The sequence below is a fragment of the Manis pentadactyla genome, chromosome 7 (assembly GCF_030020395.1).
Source record: "Manis pentadactyla isolate mManPen7 chromosome 7, mManPen7.hap1, whole genome shotgun sequence".
NCBI classification, from domain to species: Eukaryota; Metazoa; Chordata; class Mammalia; order Pholidota; family Manidae; genus Manis; species Manis pentadactyla.
Window position 1 is genome coordinate 101,342,879 of NC_080025.1, and position 24,334 is coordinate 101,367,212.

At 43.3% G+C, this 24,334-nt stretch overlaps 1 protein-coding gene across 2 annotated transcripts in view; it reads right to left on the bottom strand.

Moving 5' to 3' along the window:
- JAZF1 (JAZF zinc finger 1) overlaps positions 1 to 24,334 on the bottom strand; it is a 339,131-nt gene that overhangs the window by 147,619 nt on the left and 167,178 nt on the right. The window lies entirely within an intron of this gene.

The window sequence follows — 24,334 nt, forward strand, 5'->3', positions numbered from 1 at the left end:
GAACTTCCTTATGCCGTGTGCCACACCACTGAATATTTTTTCCCATGTAAGTTGCTACAATAAGAAATATGATATGAATTGTAATGTTTCTAGCACAGAATCTCCTAGATATTTCCCTGGCTTGTTTATTTATAGTACTGAGAAAAACATGAAACTGGAACCATTGGCTACTATTGCCCAGAGATAAAATCCTTAGTAAATGGTCTGTGGAATAAAAACCCTTGAATTTTTCATAGCCACATGATGCTCCTAAAGCTGGCAACTGGCAACAAAGCATTCCATAATGTGGCTGTTTGCAGCCCCATGTAACAGCACTGTACCACTTCTCTATTGCTTAGAAGTGAGTGGAAAATAAACCCCAATATTTCCAGCGAGGAAGAGTGTGGCCCAGAAAAGCACTGAGATGTGATTCTCTTCTGCCTCCTACTACCCCAAGCATTCACAGACTTCAGGTTGAGTCAAGGCTAAGAGAAGCCCTCTGTAGCTCATATGGTCCAAGGGATTTGTGGTTTGACAGGTTCAATTAAATGGCAAAGGGCTCAGTGTCACAGCACTGGCCCACTACTTCTCAGGCAGCAGGAAACGAGGCAGATGGCAGAAATAAGGAAAGACAGCAGTCAGACCCTTTTCTCAGTAGGAACTGGAATGGCGCATGACCACGGAAGGCAAACAGGACAGAACACTTCGTTCAGTCAGTGAGGCTGTGTCCATCGACTGCTGTCTCCGGCATTGGGAACCGATGGCAACCGAGCCGAGCGTCTGGAATGTGACATGAGTTAAGGCGTTTGTAGTGTTACCTTCAGGCCTAAATGAAAACTACGAAGGTTGTTTGCTGGGTTAACTGAAGCTAATTAATGAGCTCATGGGCTTTGGCTATGCTTTAGCTGGTCCACATGTAGCTGGGATTTTATACACCTGGAATTACTTCTAACTTAAGAAAAGTCAGAAACCAGCCATACTACCTCTCAATAGGACTAATGGGGACTCTATCAGCCATAAGCTCTTGGTAGCCTGGGAGGCAGCAGTGAGGGGAGGATCAAGCCCCCCAGAAGGCCTTCCTCAAATTCTATATCCTCCCAACACCGGATTGTTTTCTAAGCATATACGGCAACAGTGGGAGGCCTGAAAGGATGTGGGTGGTAAGGCAGTGGGCAATCTGCAGCCCCAGAAGACCTAGGTAAGGCAAAGGCCCACCCAGCCAGATGAGTGATATTGGAGCTGTGAGCTGGATTCCCCACTTTCTCTTGGACTAGTAACTAGTGGACACAGTCTGTTCTCAGTCTTTCCCCAACAGCTGAACTGTAAAGCCACCGCTGTAGTTTATTCGGCAAAGCCTGCCACAACATCCCAGGTGAGTTCATCACATCCTCCTTCCTTCTCCACCCTGCTTCATCACCAGCACTGGCCCTGTATGACACCGTAGAAGCATTATCTGAGTATATCCTTTTCCCTTTCCATACTTCCCAGAGGGGAAGAATTACCCCACTTTCTCTTATCTCTCCAGCACTCAGTTCAGTGCCTGGCACGAGGCAGATGCACAATTATTGATTGGACACCCTAATTAATTTTATGATGAGATCATTGAAATTCTGGTGAAACGTGGAAGATTGATCAAGGGCAATTATTTCCTTCACCACCCAAGGCCTCACTAAAGTAGAAATAAAGGAATAAAAACTCACCAGGAATATAAGAAAGAAAGGAGAGACACCGGCAGACAAGTGCTTTCAGCCAGTTGTTTTGGAAGATGGAAAACCCATATAGGCGTGGAAAGTCACCTAGAGAGCAGAGGAAGCTATATCCTCAAATGCCTGCAGTGGGGGAGACTGAGAGCCAGGAGGTGAACCTGCTGCAGAAGCCTGGAGAGGCCCTGGACTTGGTGGTGCTGGGTATGGTAAAAGGCAAAGAAGGGAGGGTTCAGGGCAGAAGACAGGAGAATCACTTAAAAGGTATCCAGAGACCCAGAATCAGGAGACCAAGCATAGCTGAGAGGACACAGGAGGGGGTACAGGGCTGAAAATGGAGGGATCAATGTGGAAATATGCCTACTCCACTGCTCCTAAGAACACTGGCAGACAGACAGGAGTCCCTTCTGATCAAGTGGGCACAAAGACGAAACTGATGCCAATATCTGGCAATTCCTTAAATGATCTCCCTACAGTTAAGTCCATGGTCCATCCAGAGCCTCCCGTCAGCTTTTTATTGACTCAGTCTTAAGTATAAGCCAAGAGCAGTCAAGGAAAGATCATTATAAATTTGAGGGAAAGTCTCGAACATGAATGAGCAATACCAAAACAAATGGTGGGGAGGGAGACAGGGATACGGGAGCCAAGGAGCAGACAAACTGAGGCTTGGGAGGTGATGTGACATGCCTACTTACATAAATCCAGTTAACAGCAGGGCTAAGACCTTCTGAAGCCCTTCACCCCAGTGCCATTAGGCTAGTGATATGACCATTAAAAAGGCTGCTCATCCTCTGAGGACAGCTCACTGCTACCATCCAAATTTAACACTGGACTCCAGACAATCTTTACAGTTTTCTTAAAAGCCCAGCATAGTTCTGTTTCAACTTTTGCTCCACTTTTAAGACTGAATTTGATGAACCAACAATTTGTAAAGACCAGGTTTTAATTCATGGCTAGTTTACTTCAGCTGTTGAAATATTTCTTGTTGGAAATGGCCCTTTCAAAAATAAAAATCCTACAGTTGCACATAACCAGTCTTTGAATGGATAAACTTTTCCTTAGTTTATAGACACGTCATTTGAAACTTTTCCCAAGCCATAATTTCCATTACAGGGCAGTCAGTGCAAATTACAGCGAGATTCTTGCCTCCCCAAATTCAATGTGAAATCCAGATGCAGTTATGTGTTGCTGTAAACTTTATGAGTTAAATATCTAAAAGCCGGGGACGCTGTACAGCACAGTAACACCACCTATTAAAAAAAAGCATTTGTGTTCACATTTTTAGCCTGAGCTTTCCCCACAAGTGAATGAATAAACATTATTCAACCAAGAACCATTTGGACAATGCTCTAGGAGTCTGATTTTAAACAAACACAGCATGCTACAACCTTTCTGGTTTCTAGCATGGCCAGCAGATTAAATCATTAGAAATAAACAGTTCTGACTAGGATGCTTTCTAAGTCTTTACCTATTCATCAAACTCCTAAGGCCACTGAAGACTGCTAGAGATTGGAAGTTATATTTCCCTGTATAGCCTTGTATCTGTGACACTATCAGTCCATACACTTCAGCAGTACTGAGGTGCTATTTATCCACCCAAGCTCTAACATTGTTACCTTGTGACAAGAGAGCCTGCCACACACAATCTTGGCTGTCAGGTATGCCTGTGAAGTATGCAACCTTTACATCTGTATACAGCAGCCCTGGGCTACAGGAATTATACCACAATACAAAACTTTCAGGCAGGAGGAAGGGCAAACCTTGGTCCCATTTGTTGCACATTCACATGTACATATATGCACAGATGTCTGCTTTCCCTGGAAATGAACCTGATGATGGAGCCAAGTAGCATGTAATACAAAAGACCATAAAAGAGCTGCTATGTCACCCCTGCCCATGGGAAGTCCATAAGCAGGTATCTGGAAGACAACATAGCTGCTGGCAGGTGAAGCTAAGTGACAATAAAAAGGCAGGGAAACCGAGGCTCTCGAAGCCCTCTTTTCAAGGCTGGAAAGGAACTATCTGTTTATAGAAAAACACCTTCTACTTCTATTGACTAAAATGTTTGCCTCAGGAAATTCTACCCATCCTCCAAGGCCTTTATACTATCTCTACCATACACTGTGCATATGTATTTGCACATCTGTCTTAACACCTCATCAAAATGGAAGTCCTTTAAGAGACCAAATCTCAAAGTCCACAAATCCAAAGCCCAGTGCTCTGTAAATAATAAATGCTCATTATGATGTATGCTGAAGAAATAAATGAATGTCTTGGACATTCATAATGCAAAAAACACAAAGATAAGCATCTCAGTTCAACAAGGAGAGTCAGACGGGAGGAAATAGACCCATGCATAAATAACTGTACCAGCATACATATATAGACACTTACATGAAAAATATATACCATAAAGCACAGATGTTTGGAGGGCTACAAAATGATACAAAATTCAGAGTAATGGGGACGGGGCACATAGGGCTGATTTGGTAAGGATTTATTGATGAACAGGAACTGAGCTGGGCTTTGAGGGAAGGAAGTGAATCATTCATAGGTGAAGTTAGGGAATGTAAAAGTGGCATTAAGGTTGGGGCAGAAAGCATAGGTGAGAGGTCTTTGGGTACTACGGTAAAGCAGAAGGACTGAAGAGCCAATATTCCTTAGTCATAATAGAGTATTTAAACAGATACTTTTGAACAGTGGTTCTGAGCTGTAGGCAATTTTGTTCACACCCTGAGGGAATGTCTGGCACTGTCTGAAGACAACTAAAGGGAAGATGCTACTGGCATCTAAGTGGGAAGAGGCCAGGAATTGTAAATATCCTACAATATATACACAGGACAGTCTGCCCACCCAGTAACAAATAATTATAATTATCTGGCCTAAAATGTCATACTGCCAGTGTCAAAAAATCCTGCTTTAGAACTACATGAATATTATAAAGAAATGGAACTATTGCTCCTAGACTGCTTATAGATGATAATTTCTGTTATTTTCTATGCTCTAAGTCAAGAGGCCACAGGCTGGTTAGGAAGCTACAAAAGAATGATACAAGAGGTTGTTTGGACTTAGATAAGAGCTCTGACTTTTTTATGTAGACAAAGAAATGAAATTTGAGGTCATCAGTTTCACAACTGAGCAAGACAGACAACACAATTCAGTTAATAACACAAAACTGACCCGGATATATGCCAATCTAGAGGAATATGCTAACTGCTTAGAAACAAAACATGATTCTCTGAGAATCAGAGAAAATTCTTGAAAGAAAATTGTACATGAGCCTTGAACTAAATCTGAAGTCACAAAAGGTGGGAAAAATGGTGAGTTAGAATAGAAAACTGAGCAGATGAGCAGAAGCAAAAACAAGCAGGGACTGTTGAGAAGTCCAGTGTGTCTGGAACACTGCAAGAATCTTTCAATTCAGATTGGACCCACATCCTAGGAGGTTTGAAAGTTCAGACTTAACTCTGAAGACAATGGAGAGCCCACAGAGGTGTAAACTGATGTAGGCAGTTTCCGAAAAGTAACTAGTGGTGGTGTGGAGAATGGAGGAGAAACTGGATTACAGAAATACATGGCTTGGTAAAAGCAGAAATGGAAACATGAGATTTTTCTTATGTTATAGATCTGAATGCCTCACTGACAAAAGTAAGGAAGCAACTAGAAAGCAACAAGGGTTTGACAGACAAGAAAAGGAGGTCTGCTTCTAATGTGTGGTAAGACATTTTACAGAACCAAGAAGTCTGGGCCTCAAAGAAAGGAGAGATAAAGAACTGATACAGATAGGAACTGAAGTGAAGAAATCCCATCATAAGGCCACACATTCCAGCAGGCACTTGAACCAGAGCACGCTCCTCAAAACAAAACAATGATATATAGTACAGACCCAACTACTCTAAAAACTTGGTTATCATATAACTCAGCCAATTAATCAGTAAATATTGACTGAGGACCTACCAGGCCTAGAATTCTAGCAGGGATAAAGAAAAGCCAGAGGTTGTACTGCACTTGAGACTAAGTAATTGGTAAATTTCACAAGGAAGTGAGTATAAAAGATTGCAGTGCAGGGTAGAGGGGGGTACGACGACACAGAGCCACAAAGGGCCCTGAGTTCAGTATTTTAAATGATCTGGTACAAGTCTCTAAGGCTATTATAGCTATCCTCTCATTGGAACCCCCTAGCTCCCACTTCTTACTGTTGCTTAGGATTATAAGTCAAACTGCCTCAGTTCAACACTAGTTAATAATCTCCTTGAGTTTTGTTTTTTTGTTCATACGTGGATTATCTACATTTTCTAGTCACTTGCATAATGATACATAGAAAATTTAAGAATTTATCATTAACATAATGAGGCAGAAACTGCTGGTTGCCATCCAAGTCATTTTCCATTCTTCCTCCATGCTGCTTAGGAGCATGGCTGTCTGGTGTAATGACTACATTTCCCAGCACTCCACGAGACAGGCGCAGCCACGTTACTAAGTTGTGGCCAACAGGGTAAGGTTTCTAAGAAGCCTCCTTAAAGGCAAGTACCTTTCTTTGTGGGACTATTTCCGCCTGCTGGCTGGAAGAAACTTGAGCTCCTCCATCTAGTTGGATATGAGATAATTTGGGAATGGAAGTCAATAGGAGTCGGGATTCCTAATCCTGTGAAGCCCCTTGCTGCTCCCTGACTAACCACCTCCAGACTCCTTAAAAGTGAGAGAAAAACTCCTACTTAAACCACGGATTTTTGAGGGTTTCTCAGTTATGTACAGCCAAACCAAATCTTAAAAATGGAAAAAAGGAATGCCATTTTATTTTGTTGGGCCTGAAGTTCTAATCTGAAACTATTGTGTCTACTTTTTACAGATTTTTAAAAACATTGTCTTTATCACATTATGCTTATGGAGAGAAAATCAATAAAATCACATCCACATCAACACAGCATCTGTGGCTCACTCTTAAACTGAGAAAGAATGGGAGAAAGAAGAGGAAGAAATCTTCATGTCAAATTATGGCTTCTTTGGTGGCTTTAGGACTTTCTCCAGAATTGGTTATTAGTGGGCAATAATGAAGCAAATTGCACATGCATATTATTTCTGAGTTATGAACACTGCAACCAGCAGTAACCTTTGAAGCTGTCAGGATCTTTTCAGGCAAGCAATTAAAGTGAAAAATGAGAGTGTGCACAACTTCCATCACCCAATACTACATGCAATAACAGCACCTACAAACACTGACACAGAGTGGGACTCAGTCTGAATATTTATTAATGCAGATCTGTTCCCATTTGTTCCTCTGTTTTTCCCTGTGACCCATCCCACCCCGACTGCCAAGATTTTTTTCTTTAAAGGGCAGCTCTGACACCATGAATTGCATCCACTGGGGAACCTATATACACTGTGACATCTCTCCCATCTGCGCTTAAAGAAATCTCCTTCCCTCTCTCTTGACCAAAATATAAATTTAGGACAAGCCTAGATTCTAGAAGAAAATTAATTGGTAAGGAAGTAAGCCCCAATTAGAGAAACACAAAATCAATGCTAAAATAAGCAATATTAACAACTGCTGTTTACAGAAGGCCAAATATATATGTTAAGTATTGGGTTCTAGGCATTGAAGGGCCTCTCCTTCCCCCAGCAAAAAAAAAAAGAAAAAAAGAAAAAGGTCCCAGTTCTGAAGTAGACTAGACTCCAGAGAATCTGACTTATATTGATCTGTAATAAAAATGATCTAGTGTAAAAAAATATCGGCTCTTCTGCTAAACTGTAGGAATCATTCCCTACTTGCATGTTTTGTGATTTAAATACTTGGAAGGACACTGGAGAAGTGGTGGGAATAAACAGAGGTGAGTGACTTGAATAGGGCTGTCCAAGCTGAGGAGAAACTCCTATGTTGATACCTAAGACCTGATACCTATAAATCCTACATGCAAGTTTTTCTAACTTGCTTTCAGTCATTTCTATACCACCTAGTCCCTAGAGGCAATGGCTCTCCATCAGAACTGCATGTCGCTAGCACCTGGGAAGCTTTAAAAACATTCTGATGCCCAGAACCAGTCTCCAAAGATTCAAATAGGTAACTGGGGTCGACAATCACTAATACAGACTCCGAGGCTTAGAAACCAGGAAAGGGTTGGGGAAATCATTAAACCAGATTGCATTTTCCCCCAAACTAAAGAAATTGTGAAACTGGAAATGAATAATTCAAAGTGACTGAGAAGTTTTATACATAAATCTATATCCAGCAAAACCTTTTAAATTCAGACTTCACTTGGGGCTCTGGTCTCCCCATCTTTTACTTTCTATACAGAAAGTGTTAAGCTTAATTATGTAGACAAGATAGTCTTTTCATGTATTTTTGAAACCAAATCACAGCCAACCAAATACTAATAATCCTTGAGTTATGAGAAACTTTCATCTGTCTGTAAGGGTCTTCTTGGTAAGATCCTGAGTAGGACTCCTTTCGGTTTTGTTTGTCATTGTTTTTCTTCAGAATAGGCTCCTAAAATTAATAAGCCTACAGCATGTGAAGCATTCTGGGGCTCAGAATTTTCTCTAAGTCAGGTTGGCCTGAATCAGTGTGGTTTTCCTGTGCTGTTATTTCTCACCTCAGTTACACATCATTTCATAACAAAGCACATTAGTTTTGCATTTTGCAAACCAGTTAAGTTGAGGATTTGGCTAAAAGAGTCACCCTCACTTGGTGAAGTGGGGAGACTAGTAAACATAATGTTCTTCATGTAATTGTAGATTAATGATACAAAAAAAAAAAAAGAGTCACCCTCATTCCTCCCAGGGAAGTCGGATCGTTGCTTAAAAAAAAGAAAAAGGGTACAGAGAGAAGTAGCTGAACATCTGGACGTAAAGTGACCTGACTGTTCTGCCTAAGAGTCATCAAACATAAGCACACACATCAGTTACAGCTTACCCGGGCTGAGGGTGGATCTGCAGGGCTCTGCCTAGCTGCCCTCAGCATCCCTCACTCCATCTCCACGCCCAGAGTGCAGGCAGGAGCATGGTGTGCAGGCTCCTGGGCAGGGCATGCCTTCATCCTACTTGCTAATGCTGGGCTATAACTCAGATCAATCTTGCTGTTGCTGTGAATTTGGGTATCTGGGAAGCTCCTGGCACCTGGCATTCTTGACTTTTGTGGAAGGACTTCTGGGAAGCAACCCTGAACTTTCTGTTGCCTTTTTTTTTTTAAAATAAGGCTTTAATTTCTTTAGAAAGGCAATATAATATGGTAGTTATGGGTACAGTCTGCTACTTACTGTGTGACTTGAGAAAAGTTTCTCTGCCTAAGTTTCAGTTCTCTGATAGGGAATTCAGGGATTAATAGTTCCTGCACATTCTGAGGTTATCGTGAGGTTTTAAAGAGATAAGCCATATATACCACAGATCAGAGTGGCTGGTACTTGGTAAATACTTGATAAATCACAGTTATTATTTCAGGTAGTCAGGTCTGAAAGCACTTAGTGTTTTTACATTATAGGACTACAACTGTGAACAACTGTTCTTAAATAGCAATAATTGATAATAAAGGTATCATTACCATTACTGAGTGCCTACTATAAATCTATATAGAATGAGCTACTTTCCATGTGCAGTCCTCAGGAAAACCCTGCAGGGGAGGTATCTCATAGGTATCCCACACCCATCCTAAAGGAAAATATAAAGCTCAGAAAAGGTCCAGATCACACAACCAGGAGAAGAAGCCTCACATCCAGGTATAACTTCCAAATGCACACTGTTTGACCCTGATCGCTCTCTAGCCCTATCACAATATCCAATATCAAGACTCAAATTGTCAAGTGGCCCTTTGTCCCCATCCCCTAAAAGGTGCTTCAAGGACAGGAGCACCAGGTGATTGAAGCACTGGGATAAAACACATGGGCAAATTCTGATGAAAACCAGAAGCTGTGATACAGATTAAACGTAGCTGCTGTATCTGCCTCTCCCGATCAGTTACCCCTTCGGGTGGTTGATTTAAAGACCACTAGATATGGAACCATAGGATATGGTTCTAGTCCTGGTTCTATTTCTAACCTACAGCTTCTAGCAAGTCGGTCTGCTTGCCTGTGAGATGGAGATAATGATAGGGCACTGCCTCCCTCACAAGCCGGAGCTGAGAAGCACACATTTTAATTGAACGATTCGTGTAAATACTAAGGCCCCACCCAGCTGCCAACCTAAGGTCACCTCGGAGTGACTCTTCAACAGGAATCTCCACACAGCCACATATTTACTTGTTAGTTTCTCTGGCAAATAATGCATGAGGATAAGAAGGCTTGAACTATACACTAAAATAGTGACCTGAGTTATATGCACAAAGAACTTCAGTTTCATTTTCCTTTGCCATTCCTGGAGCTGAGTGGATATGCGTATGCACCTGCATTACTTTTCTCCTGGAAGAGTAAAGACCCTCATCACAACGTTCCCCAATTGCTCTTCCCCAGAGCCACGTATCTTTTCAATGGAGATAAAGCTTTCTAGCTATCTTTCAGCTGAGTTTATTAAAAGCCATTCTAATTGGAAACCAATTAGTTTGCTTTATAGATAAAAGGAAAGCTTTTCAATTTATAGGCCAAGATACATTTAACTGATTTTATCACACATTCAAAACAAAGGCAAAAACTCTCTATAATGCTTAAGTAAAATAGACATTATCAAAGGAATCGCAAGACATCGGATTCCTCAGAGAGGTTTGGGAGATTTTTGGGATTTCGTAAACATTACTATTAGCTGAGCTTCAGAAAATGGAAGGCAGAGACTCTGATGAATTTTCTCAGCTTACTTTAATACTCTAGATGTGGATTCAATAAAATAAAGATATTTTAAAGTACTGACTTTAAAAAAGGAATGCAGAGATAACATTCACTTTAAAATACACACACACACACACACACACACACACACACACATATTAGTTGCCGAATGTCTACAGCCACCCTGCCCATCATCCTCTCCTTTCAGTCTACCTCCACTCTAGCCAATGATCTAGCTCGGTGTTTTCTCAAAATTTTCTCTGCAACACAGTATGATATATATTTTAAATTGTAACCAGTACACTGCCTCTACAAAAGTATACAAGTTTCACAAAACATTACTCAACTTCACTACATGCAATGCATTCTGATATTTCATTTTTTAAAGACTTTGAGAGAACCCATTAAATTGATTTTGACTCACTAATGAGTCCCAAATATTGACTTTAAAAAATGCACATCTTGTTAAATTTCAAATCAATAATATCATGCATTAAGTCTACTCCCACAGGTGGCTCTTTATTGCTTATATGATAAAAGACTTTGGTAAAATACAGATTATGTCCTCATCTTCCTTAGTTCTCAGCATGCTCCCTGCCCTCCAGCAGCTCCTTACTCCTACCCCTCTTCTGTGTGCACCTTGTTTTTACTCTCTAGGCCTTTTGTTTGGATTATCCTGTTTGCCTCCCCAGATCCCCTGCCTGAGCTTCTCAGCTCCCAGCTGGAGTATGCACACCCTCTGGCCTCTGGTTGGGTTCAGCCAGTGGAAAGCACTAGCAGTCGTTAGAGGGTGACAGGAGAGAACAGTACTGACGAAGCCTTTGTAAGGTAGGCTGTTTCCCCTACTTGGTACACCTTCTCCTCCACACTTCTCTGTAGCCATCCTCAGATGCATTCTTCAAGGTCCACTACAAAGGTTACCCCCTCCCCTCTAAGTGTTCCAGGAACCTACTTGGTAGAACTCTCCTTAGGACACGTCTGTTCAAAGGATGAATTATACTCTACAGTGTTTACGTTCCTGATGAACTCAGCTTCTCCAAAGCCAGCACCCTGTTTCTGTGTGTCCTTAGAACTTAGTACAAAGGCTGACAAGTTGCTGTGACCACTGAAAGGAACAATAAATTAAGGTAAAAAGGATTCTTAATTATTAAATGACATAATTTTATGCCACAAGGTAGTATTTTCAACAACAGCACCTACAGACCTACTTCATCGAAATTCCCATTCTGGGGTGAGATTTTGCTCTCAGTGTAATTGCTGGGAGGCAGCACAAGACAACTGCTACTCACCACGCTGTGAGCCAGCTCTCTGGTGGTACCCAGCTCTCCACGATCCCCCATCACCTGGCAGGGTGTTTTCTGCTTATTATGCTAATTAGATTTTAGTTGAAAGATGTAATTATTGCTGCAACCCAAGGAAATAATTAATGGCCAATTTTAGTGGGCAAAATATTCATTAATCAAGTCAACAGACAAGAGACCTGCAGAGTTTAAGAAAGGTCTTTGGAGAAAAGAGAAGAAAAGATAATCACCTAGAGATTCCTCCTTTCCATAAATATAGGTTAAATCTATTCAATTATAGTCTCTCCAAAGTTTACATTTCAGATTTAGTCCAATGACGCCTAATGAAGTCTGGGTTTTAACTTCTGGGTTCTAAAATGCATTGCCCAACAGATTTAATCATTTTATTACATGAAAAGATGTGATAAAGAGACAGCATTCATCTCATACTTGGTCTCTTGAAAATATTTATTCATTCTAGGATTTCTAAACACAACAAACATCAGCCTCTGTTTTCTTATATGACAGGCAGGGAGGTAGGTGTCATAATGAGAACACTATTCAGTTGGCTGGATGTCTACATCATCTCTGTCCCTTACAAACACTCAGCCTTTTAAGCCTGGGAGTGAGAGGACATTTTAAGTTCTTCTAACACCTTGGTAATCAGAGCCCAGGGGAATATTTGTCAATGAAAACAACATAGTGGTCCAGAGATCAGATCAAACCTACACTTACTTTAAAGGATATTTCAATCTCAAAGAGCATTGTCCCTCATAAAAAATGATACACAAACCTCCTCCAGCCTATTCCCCCCCACAGTCCTTTTTCTCAATGCTTTATAATATTCATGTCCTCAGATTTATGTCGGCTGTATATTTACTAGACATGTCTCCCCACTGCATCATAAGGGGCTTAAGGAACAAGAAAAGATGGGTCACAGAAAGCAGCATACAATAACTGACAGTCAAGTTTATTTTATTTTTTAAACCAAAAGAACATTTCCATGTTTTAATTTAATTTTAAATGCTAACAACCATATTCTAGCCTCCACATGCTCATAAAGCTGTTTAACAGTCCAGAAAGAAAAAATACTAATTTTGTTTTAAATAATGTTCCCCATCCACATCTTAATAGTCTGGACACTGAAGCATTTTTCATTCAGAGTAATGATCTCCAGGAGTAAAAATAATATAATTATAACAGAACTACTTGGTCAGCTAAATCACAACCAGAAATGCACTGTATGTATTTCATTCACTGTGTCTAAAAATCTTCATTCTGGACCATCAACTTAGCACTAAATTTTGATCTGTCATTGAAAACAGGTTGCTTCTATTTCTGGCTTACAGCATGGTAACAGGGTACAGCAAATGGCAAAGACAGCTAATATTTCACATTAAGTCTCCTTGACCTTCTGAATCAAAAGTGGAGAGACTCATGAATAAGGAATTATTACATAAACATCCCCTTTACTTCTTTAAAAAAGAAAAAAGAACTCTTAAAGCATGGCAAGTAAGATAAAAATTTGGGGGAAGAAAAGATGTTGATAGGATGGGCACTGCAGACCAGTGAGGGAGGGGTTTCTGCTCCTGAGCTGCTGCTGCTTAAAACAGATGGGAGAGAAGTGGGAGCCCTCGGTGTCTGTCCAGGCAGCCATTCGGGCAAAGCCTGAATAGGCATGTCCAGTGAAGGAGTACAGGGCCAAAGGGCAGGCCAGCCACTCTGGGTGTGGCTTCTGCTGGCCCTTTGCTATCCACTGCCAATGGATAAGAGTTCAGATGTACACAAGGAGGATGAAGTATGTATGCTGTAGAAGAAAGCAAATCTCCTGAGATTCTCCTTCATGGCTTCATTTGATATCACCAGCAGGTCCATATCTAGCCATGTTTTAACCTTCTCTTTAGTTTTCCTTTCAATACAACGTTGAGAAAGCTTTGCAGATACTTCCCCTCCTTTGCCCCGACCCAAGCTTGGTAAACTTTTACCCAAGATGGTAAAGTGACCCTCCCATCTGCAATCACTGCACCCCTGAGTCACCCCAAGTCCACACTTACTGCTTAGTTTTGAAACCGCCTGGCTGGTGTTCCTTCCCAGGCGGCCAGCGTTTCTCCCTGGGGAGCTTTATAAACTATTTTACACCTGGATGCTGCCCAAGAGACTCTGATTTAATTGATCTGGGATGAAAAACCCACTAAGTGAAGGCACCTGGAGTTTTAAAAGCTCCTCAGGTGACACTAATAGGAAGCAGGGGCTGAGAACCACTGCTGTGTTCAGCTCCCCGAGGACACGCACTGCGGCCTGTTGACCCCTGATTCTCCCACCCCAGCCCAACACTGGCACCCAGCACAGTGCCTGCTCCCTAAATATATTAATTGAACAAATAAAAAGATGTCCAATGACTGAAGAAGAAAGTGGGGGTGAAGATAGGGGCATTCAACAGGGGTTATACACTAATGGTTCTTATTAAACTTGAGTGTGCATCAGAATCAAGTAGAGGGCCAGTTCTAACTCAGACTGCCAGGCCCCACCCCCTACTTTCTCATTCAGGTTCCCAGGTGGTGTGGATGCTGTTGGTCTCAGGATCACACTCCCAGATCACTGTACTAAAAATGACTACAGCAGCCTAGTTATCTTAGGTGAGGCATCACATAGTAACACCACCTGGGCTGAAGGCATCCCTGACTTTGTGGCTAACAACAGTAATACTGTGGGAAAGGTGGGACTGAGCCAGTTTTTAATCCTATCTGATTGTTGCCCACAGACCAGAGCTAAGGAAAGAGCCCACTGGACTCCCTATTCACTCGGCAATCTTTAATTTTCATGGCTTAAGTATCTGAATCATCTATCACATGCTGACTACCATTTAGAATTAAGGTGTGGCCAGGAAGAACAGCAGACTGCCATCAACATTAAATAAAAAAATTACAGAACACTTTCCTAGAAATAGGCCCAAGATCAAATTTTCCCGGAGCACCAGTTGCAGACTTAGGCCAGAAAATAAACCTATGGCTGCTTGTTAAAGCAACTCAGGCACTAGATTCTACAGCTGTAAAAATACAGTGGTTTAAAATCCAAGCTTCTAATAGCCACCCAAATAGATGCAATACTAGTTCCTCAGGGAAAAAAATGCTTGCTTTTCTCAGCTATTCTCACTTAAGAGATTCCTTGCTTAAAAGACAAAGGTAAGGAATTAGAAAACACCTGGTGCCTCGGTTTCCCAAGAGGGCACGGGTTACTGGTTCCCAGAATTGGGAAGGAGGAATGATTGCCAGCCCTTTGGCCCCCCTCCAATCACACGAGCCAGTGAGCAGCGGCACGAGTGGAGTCGTGGCAATAACCCAGAGGGAGTCTCTCTCCATGTCCTCTGGATTCTAACTCGTAGTGATAAATTTGGGCATGAAATACTTTTGGGCTGTGAAACAGTTAATCTTCAAGGAGTTCCTCGAGACTAAGTAAACAGGAAATTGTGGCTTCTGAGAAAAGCCTCCTTATTAGGAAGAGAGTGGCATAAAGATGGAAGGCTCACCCACACAGTAATTATAGAGCCTTACATTTACATACAAGCCATAGTGACATAATGGCTCTATGAAATGACAGAATGGCTAAATGTAACGCAGTATCCTGGATGGGATCCTGGAACAGAAAAAGGACAGCAGGCAAAAGCTAAGGATCTGAATAGAGTATGAACTACAGTTCATTGTCCATTTGGTTCATAACTGTAACAAAGATACCACATTAGTGTAAGATGTTAATAAATAGGCAAGACAATTGGCGTAGTCGGCAGGGTTCATTGTTCATCAAGGAAAAAGACAGGCTGCCTTTATGGGAGGGTTGCTTCAGCTGGCTGCCCCTGTGAATGGGGAGACAGTGCATCATCCCTCAATGGGTATGTGGTCTGAGGTGGCTTGCCTCCTAGAGGACTGGGCCCCACCCCAGGACTGGAGGCAAGTGGAGGTGACACCTGAGGCAGTAGGAGTGGCCCTTGGTATAATAAGCAGATTCTTTCAGAAGCAGAGTGCCCATGAGGCAGCGGGGACTGTGGGTTGGCTGCTTCTCACAGTATTAAAAAGGTCTACAGAGGAGACCCAAGAAATGGTGGCACGAGAACATGAGATGCAAACCTCTGTGGATTCCCTGAGGAGGGAGATGGTATTGATGTGGAAGGAGGCAGCACGGGAGCACCAGCAGCAAGGTGCCATTGGAGACAAGATGGCAGTGCTGCCAGGTGTTCTGAAGGAGGCAGAGGCCATCAAGGAAAAAGACAAACTCCTGAGGGAAGCACAGGCGGAGGTGGCATGAGAACGTCAGCTGCGAAGCATTGAGGTGAAGGTAAGAGAGATTCTGAAGACTGAGCCGGCACTGTTGCAAGGCACAGTAGCAGAGGAGGCACTCGGGGGAGGGGAGAGAAAGGTGCCATCAGCCCCAGAAATTGAGGAGCTGGGGAAGGATGAAGGGGTGGTGCTGGAGGCACTGGCACCTCCTGTATTGAAAGCACACCCAGTGGTTGTAAAGAAAATAAAGACCCTGCAGCTCAAAGTTCCCCAAGGAGAGGAGCAGCCCCCTCCCCAGGTCATGGAGCACTCTATGGTCCGCCCCTATACTCAGGCTGAGCTGGTGGCTGCGGGACTTAGGGGTGGATTCCCTGACAGTGCAGCCCACCTTGAGGCAGCGATTACAAAATGCGAGGTGACACGTACAGTAGCTGAAGCAATGACAACCAGGAAAGAAATAAGACCTGTTACTCACAGGAGAAGTTTGAGGGGCTCTGTGAGGGTTACAAGGACCCAGATGTGGGTTGATTTGATACAGGCAGGAGTAGATGGAAGGAAATTAGATGGGAAGCCAAATAGGATCTTACTGGAGGTATGGCAACAACTGAAACCAGAGCAGCAGTTACAGCCATTAAGACCAAAAAGGCAGAGGTCAGAGACAGAGCCATGAGTCTGGCCTGTGTGTCTGCAGGACTTTTTTCTGGAGAGGCTGGAGAACAATGTTCGAGCTTCCTTGCACAGGGACCATTGCAGAGGACTAAGGGCACATAGATTGAGAGGAGAGAATCCTGGAGGGGAGGAGTGTGGATAAAATGAGAGTTCCTGTGGCCAGGATTCTCACCTGGCCCTGGTTGACTAGCTCACTGGACACCTGTGGGCAGTACATGACTGTTGCCTCTATATAAAGAGCTCCACCCAATACTCTGGGTGTGACACGGTGGCAGGGTTGCAAGGCTGCAGGAGAGCAGAGCAGAGGCTGGAGTGGTGGCAGTGCTGAGGACAGAGGCCCAGAGGATGGCTGTGCAGGATGACTGTGCAGAGAGACCCAAAGGATAGCTGTGTGGGACGACTGTGCAGAGAGGCCCAGAGGATGGCTGTGCAGACAGAAGGGCTCAGGGGCAGAGACCGGCTTGCTGCATACAGACTCGCTTTGAGTGAACAGGATTTTAGTGACTGACCTGCCACCTGGAAATAAAGTTGGGTATAACCCTTTCACCCGAAGAACGTTCCACTGTCATTTCTTTGGTCACATTGAATCCATAGCGAACTTGCCCGGGGCTGAAACCCATTGGCAAGACATAGGGGAAGGTGGGTGTGGGGGTATATAACCCGTACTGTCTGTAATTGTTCTGTAAACCTAAAGCTATTCTAAACTAAAAGGTTGTTAAAAAAAACTAGGGAACTGATCTCAGACATTTGTTAAAGCAACATGGTGGACACACAGGTGAGCGCCTGTTGTATTATTTTCTGGGTATTTAAAATAGTTTCAAATATTTCATCATTTAAAATATTTTGTAATTTGAAACTATGAAATTTGTACACATGCATACTTTTGTCTACCCCCCCACCCGAAAAGAACCGGTGTTTGTTTAGACAAGTACGCTATGCTGGAAGCAGGCCTGAAACACACCCTCATCCAAGAGCTGCTACAGATCCTTCCAGTTTGAGGCCTCCTGGGTTGTTAGCTGTCACCATGGAGGGGACCCCCACACCCACTGGAAAGCTGTGAAGGGCATGAACTTGCTCCCATGTGCTCCCCAGGTTTCTGGTTTCTGCCTGTGGATAAAACTGTAGTATTTCCAAATATCTTGCTGGGCTTCAGTACATCTGCATATCAATAGGTGTTCAGAGGTGGACAGAAGTATGGCTTTAGTGCATTTGCATCATTCCTCAAGGGTGGAGAGAAGTTCATGTCCATATCAATGGGTAATTACTTGGGCAACAGGAGGGCTTATCTGTACCTGAGAGGTGAGGGGAAGGCTGGTTTTGCTTCTGCTGGAGCAGGAAAGAGAGAAGGGCCTGGACTGCAGTTTGTAAGCAATAAATGGATTTCAAACTTTATCTCTCCCTTTGACCAATTTTGGTTTTTAGAGGTATTTTGCCCTAGGATTTCCTTTCCCTCAACTTATACTGTCCTCTTCCCTTCTGCCCACTGAAGCTCCTCCACATTTCACCATACTTATACTCCCATGGAGTCTAAACTCAGCCAGACCCTTTCAAGTGCAGGTGGTGGACTGCCTTATGACGTACTCCTAGAGCAGTGATTTTAATGAGGACAAAGGAGAGCCTCTGAACCCACAGGATGAACTGAATGGTGAATTTCAAGGCATTGTGATGGCCAGAGGGCACCTGTGCCTTCAGACCAAGTCACGTGGATACTGCCATGTCCCTTCCATGCTTCAGACTAGACTGCATCTGGTCACAGGTAAAGCTCATTCTCCGTGCTCCAATGGCCTATCTGAAAGGTGCCTCCAGTGCCAACCAGAGCTCTTGATATCGCACAAATTAATATACATGCTGATTTATTATGTTTCCAATCTCCATAGGAGTAAAAACCCAGTGGTGAAACACCAAGAATAGGAATGAAGGGTAGAGGGCGTAAGAGCCCTGGACAAGCCATAAACTGAATTCTAATCCTTGGAATAGCGGAACTTTCACAGCTGCCCATGTGTCCCTGAGGCTGGCTATTTTCGCTGGGCTGTTTTGATACCAGTACCGAAGAATGTGTGTATCAGCCAGCCTTCCCCCAACAACTCTGCCTTGGGTCTCACCCAGACCAAATGAGTGATGAGGGGGAGGGGGGCCAAGGGGACATCATTGCGAGTTCAATAAATAAAGCGGGGTGGTTACTGGTTTGTTTTCTAGACCAGACACATCAACACTGTGTACCTACTGGTTCCTCCTTGCCCTTATGTGTGTTCTCTCATTTTGGGCTGTTTCCTCCTCTACCCTTCAGTGAATTGTCAAGCCCAACCCATCCCTAAGGGGCCCATTAAAATCCTAAAGGCAGCCCAGGGGTTCTCTGCTCTCCTACAGTGCATTCAAACTTTCACTCTACAAATATTTATTGAACACCTACTATGTGCCAGGTACAATTCCAGGCACTAGAAATACAGCAATGGATGAATTAAAAAAAAAAAAAGATAATCCCTTCTGTCGTGGAGTTTACATTCTGGGAAGGGAAAGGGTTAATAAGGATATCAGTGAATATATACTATTATATATGCTATTTCAAGAAGAAAACTAAATTAAAAAGGGAAAGGCGGTCTAGAGCAGTGGTCTCCTGGTCTCTTCCTTGGCACTTAGCACATACTGTTACTTAACCTGTTAATGTTTCTGTGTTGCCTCTTCAGCTGGATAACCCTACGTTCCAGGACAGGGGCTGTTCTCAGGCTTCTTTCTTGAGCACAGGATTGTGCACCCAGGAGATGCTCAACCAATTCTACTGAATGAAAACAGTTTATATGATGCCGCTGATTCCTATTTTAGAACCTAATTACCCCTTCTGGGTGCAAAGCAAAGTCAGGAGATTAGTTTGTCTCCACGGAGCCTCATGCAGCGAGGCATTCATCCTGCTCATCTTTATCGTGTCCCTGTCTCCTGGGCACTGACTGCAGCCCTGACAGGACACCATGAGTCAGCCAGCTGTGATTCCTGCCCTCATCATGTGTACATTTTGCTGGAAAAGACAGCCAAAAGATAGGTAAACAGGAAATTATTTCAACACACGACCATTTCTTCAAAGGCAATAAGCTAAGAGGTGAAAAGGAGAAACAGAACAAGGAGATTGGGGAAGGCCTTTCTGGGAGGGTGATGTTCCCACTGAGACCTCAAGGATGTGGAGGGCAAAGGGCAGGACAGGGGTGTGGGTGGGACAGTGAGACTGGGGTTCCTGATCGAGGAGATGGCACAGGCCTGGAGGTGGGAATGTGCTGACTGCATCAGGGAGCTGAGTCAGCACAGGGACAAGGCTACGAGAGGGGCAGGAGCAGCTCCCATAGGCCCTCGGCGGCCATGGGAGGGAGTGTGGGTTGTATTTTAAGTGCAATGGGAAGTCACAGAACAGTCAAAGCAGGAGAGAACATGACATTTGTATTTTAAGAAAATGGCTCTAACAACCCCAGAATTAGGTGACTACATGTCACAGTCTGTCAGGGACAATGTCATTTTCTGCCTATTGCCCCAACAGATTATGAACAGCACCCATTTCACTCTGTAAAGTGTTGCAGATTTAAAAAAATTATATGGTCATCCCATAACCCATTACATCTAATTATGATTCACTGTTACATGGAATCTGATATTCTCTGGACCAGTCATGTCCTATTCAAACCAAATACAGTAGAAGCTGTATATAAAATATTCTATAGTGTCAAGTTAAACCTGTCCTCCAGGACCAAAATTATTAAAAAGTTCTACTGTATTCTGTTTTAAGGAAGAAAAGAAAATTTTATAAACTTCTTTCCATGTCATAGTCCATGTCTCACAGCTGCTACATGGGGAAAGCTTTTGCACAGATCAAATCTAGAGTTTTCACAGCTTAGCTGGAGTCCATCCTCACTAGATATGGACAAACAGGGTCAGTTACTGTTCTCTGTCCTGAGATACTCAGAGTCCTGCTCTGGGAGAAGCCTGCCAAAGTCACTTCTGAGGAGCTCCAGGTTATATAACTCCTGCTTCTCTAACCTCTCCGCTCAGGTCTTATTTTTCAAACGTTCAGTCATCCTTGTGGCTCCTTTGATTACCCTCGCCAAGTTCTGCCTACCAGCACAGTGCTTCTAAAGCTATGTTTCAGGAGCATTCTGCCACTCCCCCTGCCAAATCTTCCCAGAAGCCTCAATGTGTGCTCTCCCACAGCTGAGCCACGGACTGGGTGCTGTGAACAGTCCTACCTACCGTGCCAGACCTCTGTCTGCTTTCACCTGTCCTCCCTGGAGCAGGCCGCCTAAAGAGAGGATTAAGCGTGATCTTACCGCGGCTGGGTTACAAAGGCATGCATAGATGGCAACCTCCACGGGCTTGGATTAGTCCCCCTTCTCATATTACATTTTAGAACCACAGACTATCAGGGTAGAGGCCACCTTAGCAATATTCTTTTTGTTTGGCAGATTTAATAAAGAGCCCGCCAGTGGGTGGAACTAGGCCTGGACTGGAGCCCTTCCCTCTGCTGTGCCACCCCTCCATCACTCCAGCGTCACTGCCCTCTGTTTTCTGTGTGTGCACGTCTTTTCCTGTCCCCCTCCTTGACTTTTACTTCTTGAAGGTACAGAATTCATTTAAAAGTTCTTTGTATTTTTCACAAAATGGTATCTTCTGTGTAGCCGGGCCTCAGCAGACATTTGCTAGCCAATGCAATTCTCAAGGCTCCTCCTCCCTTTTGGCAATACAGACTGTGAACAAGAGCAGTGCTACCAGCCTTTGCGTGGGCTCAGGCTCTGGGGCAAAGAGGCCAGGTTCGAATCCAGGCTCCACCACTAGGTTACTAGTTACTATTTGACTGAGTGTGGGAAAGATACTCCATCTTTCCTCCCTGGGAGAATGGGCACAATGTACCTCCCTGTCTATTAAGGTGGAAGGAGCACACTAGAACACACATTCTTTACTGAGCACCACTTCCCCTCTTTTGCTTTGTTTTGCAAGATTGATACAGCTTCTACTTTTTCCTCTCTAGGTCACTTTTACAAAAAGAGAGAGAGAGAGAGAGAAGCCCTAACAGTACTATTACTAGGGATACCATATTTTTCCCACCCTGGACTTAAAAATCCTCCTTAGACAAGCAATAGAATTCTGCTATTACTTATGTCCTTTTGCAAATTTCTTACAGTGCTGAGAAAATACCAAAATGGGGGGACTCCTGAGGTTGTGATTTAAGTAGGAGTTAGTATTTAAATTTAGAGGAGAACTGAGGAGGTGTGAGCCCATGGAAAGCTGCACAGGGAGAAGTCACAGGAAAGGCAGTATGTGGGCTAATAATGCTGCAGGCAGAAACAGGCGAGGCAAGCCACTCACTGTCCTCCACTGTGTCTTCCTCTTAGGATTTATAAACTGAGGGAAGCACAGGATTAATTCTGACTCACCCAGGACTGATACCATACTGACATCTTGTGGTTGCAAGTATCATGGCATGAGGCAGCCCCAAAGCAAAATGGACCTGCATGTTAATGTCACTACCATCTGTCCATTTTGCAGCATTTAAAAAACTTCAAGTGTTTTCTCAACCACAAGCTCACTGTTTTCAAACCATGGAAACATAAGTAAAGAAAGGTAGCTGCTAGTGTATCAAGGAACACGTGTACTGACCAGCAGCTTAATTGTGTACTGGCATTTGCACCCCAGTGCTCATACCTCTAATAAATGTCTGTTTTCAAGCATTTGTTAACCCTTTGCTGAGATTTCTTATCTGGTACCTGAGACTTTGGGTAGGAGCGTTACTGAAACTTTTTGGTTGTTTTGAAAATGAAAAAGGCAGCTGGGGCTTTCAAATACCAACCAAACCTCTCCTCAGGAGGTCTAAGAAAGGGAGGGAGGAAACAGAAAAATAACCTATTTGAAGTTTCAAAATTAAATTTGTCCTCACAACCACTCTTAGGAGCAATCAGGTGATGGATATATGCCAGAAAGCCTCCGTCTTGCAGAACCCCACACTGTACTGACTGTCTACAGCACGTAAAACACCAGGGCAGCCTGCCTGGGTGCGCCCCAGAGAAGCACACAGTCCCAGAGGTGGACGTGGACCCTGGTACCAGAAAATCTAAAAAGTGGAGAAAGGTTGACATGGGCCAAGAATTTCAGTGTGGGAGACATCGGGGAAGGCTTCAATGGAGGTGCAGCTTTTATCTTTAGGACGAGTAGTTTGGGGCAAATAAAGATGGACATGGAGGAGCTTAGTAAGTAGTTAAAGTCATGGGCCCTGGGAATCAGGCAAAACAGGATTTAATTACTAGCTGGTCACTCCCTAACTGTACATCTGAGCATGTTACCTGAGCTCTCAAAGCCTCTTACTTTCTTCATCTGAAAAGCAGAGGTTCATACTGTCTTTGTGAGGAATGAATGAAGTAATGTGCAAAAGTGATGACTCGGCACATACTAAGGACACACCAGAAATGATCATTATTAACAGGTGGAGGGAGCAGCAGGCACGGGGAGATGGGCAGCAAAGGCTGCTGCTGCCAGCTGAAACCAAGAGTGTGTGAGCATGGTGGGCACATGATGGGCCAGGACAGCAGTGGCAGGGCAGCCTCAGGGAAGACAGAGGTCCTTGCACACCAGGCTGAGGAATCTAACCAGCTCTTGCTTCCTCTGTGCTTCCCAAGTGTCTCCTGAATCTTCGTCACTTGGTTATTTGCATCTCTTTAGTATCCTCTCTTCCTGGAGGTTACTCTGGCTTCTTGAGGGCACAGGCCACATACCACAGTGCACCCAGCAGGGAACCATATGTATAGTGGCCGCTCAAGAAGCATCTGGCTTGGTCCGCACTGTGCTGGGTCTCTTTGGGCAAATTAATTAACTTCTCTTGGTTGCAGGTTCCTCATCAGTAAAATATGAATAGACAATATATGGAAACAAATGACAACAACAGCACAATGCCCCAACTTCTGTGGGATGCAGCGAAGGCAGTTCTAAGAGAAAAGTATACAGCAATCCAGGCCTATTTAAAGAAGGAAGAACAATACCAAATGAATAGTCTAAAGTCACAATTATTGAACCTGGAAAAAGAAGAACAAATGAGGCCCAAAGTAAGCAGAAGGAGGGACATAATAAAGATCAGAGAAGAAATAAATAAAATTGAGAAGAATAAAAGAATAGAAAAAAAAATCAATGAAACCAAGAGCTGGTTCTTTGATAAAATAAACAAAATAGATAAACCCCTAGCCAGACTTATTAAGAGAAAAAGAGAATATACACACATCAACATAATCAGAAATGAGAAAGGAAAAATCACGATGAACACCACAGAAATACAAAGAATTATTAGAGAATACTATGAAAATCTATATGCTAACAAGTTGGATAACCTAGAAGAAATAGACAACTTTCTAGAAAAACACAACCTTCCAAGACTGACCAAGGAAGAAACAGAAAATCTAAACAGACCAATTACCAGCAATGAAATTGGTTCAGTAATCAAAAATCTACACAAGAACAAAACACCTGGGACAGATGGATTCACTGCTGAGTTTTATCAGACATATAGAGTAGACATAAAACTCACTCTCCTTAAAGTTTTCCAAAAAATAGAAGAGGAGGGAATACTTCCAAACTCATTCTATGAAGCCAGTGTCACTCTAGTACCAAAACCAGGCAAAGACCCCACACACACACAAAAAAAGACAATTACAGACCAATATCCTTGA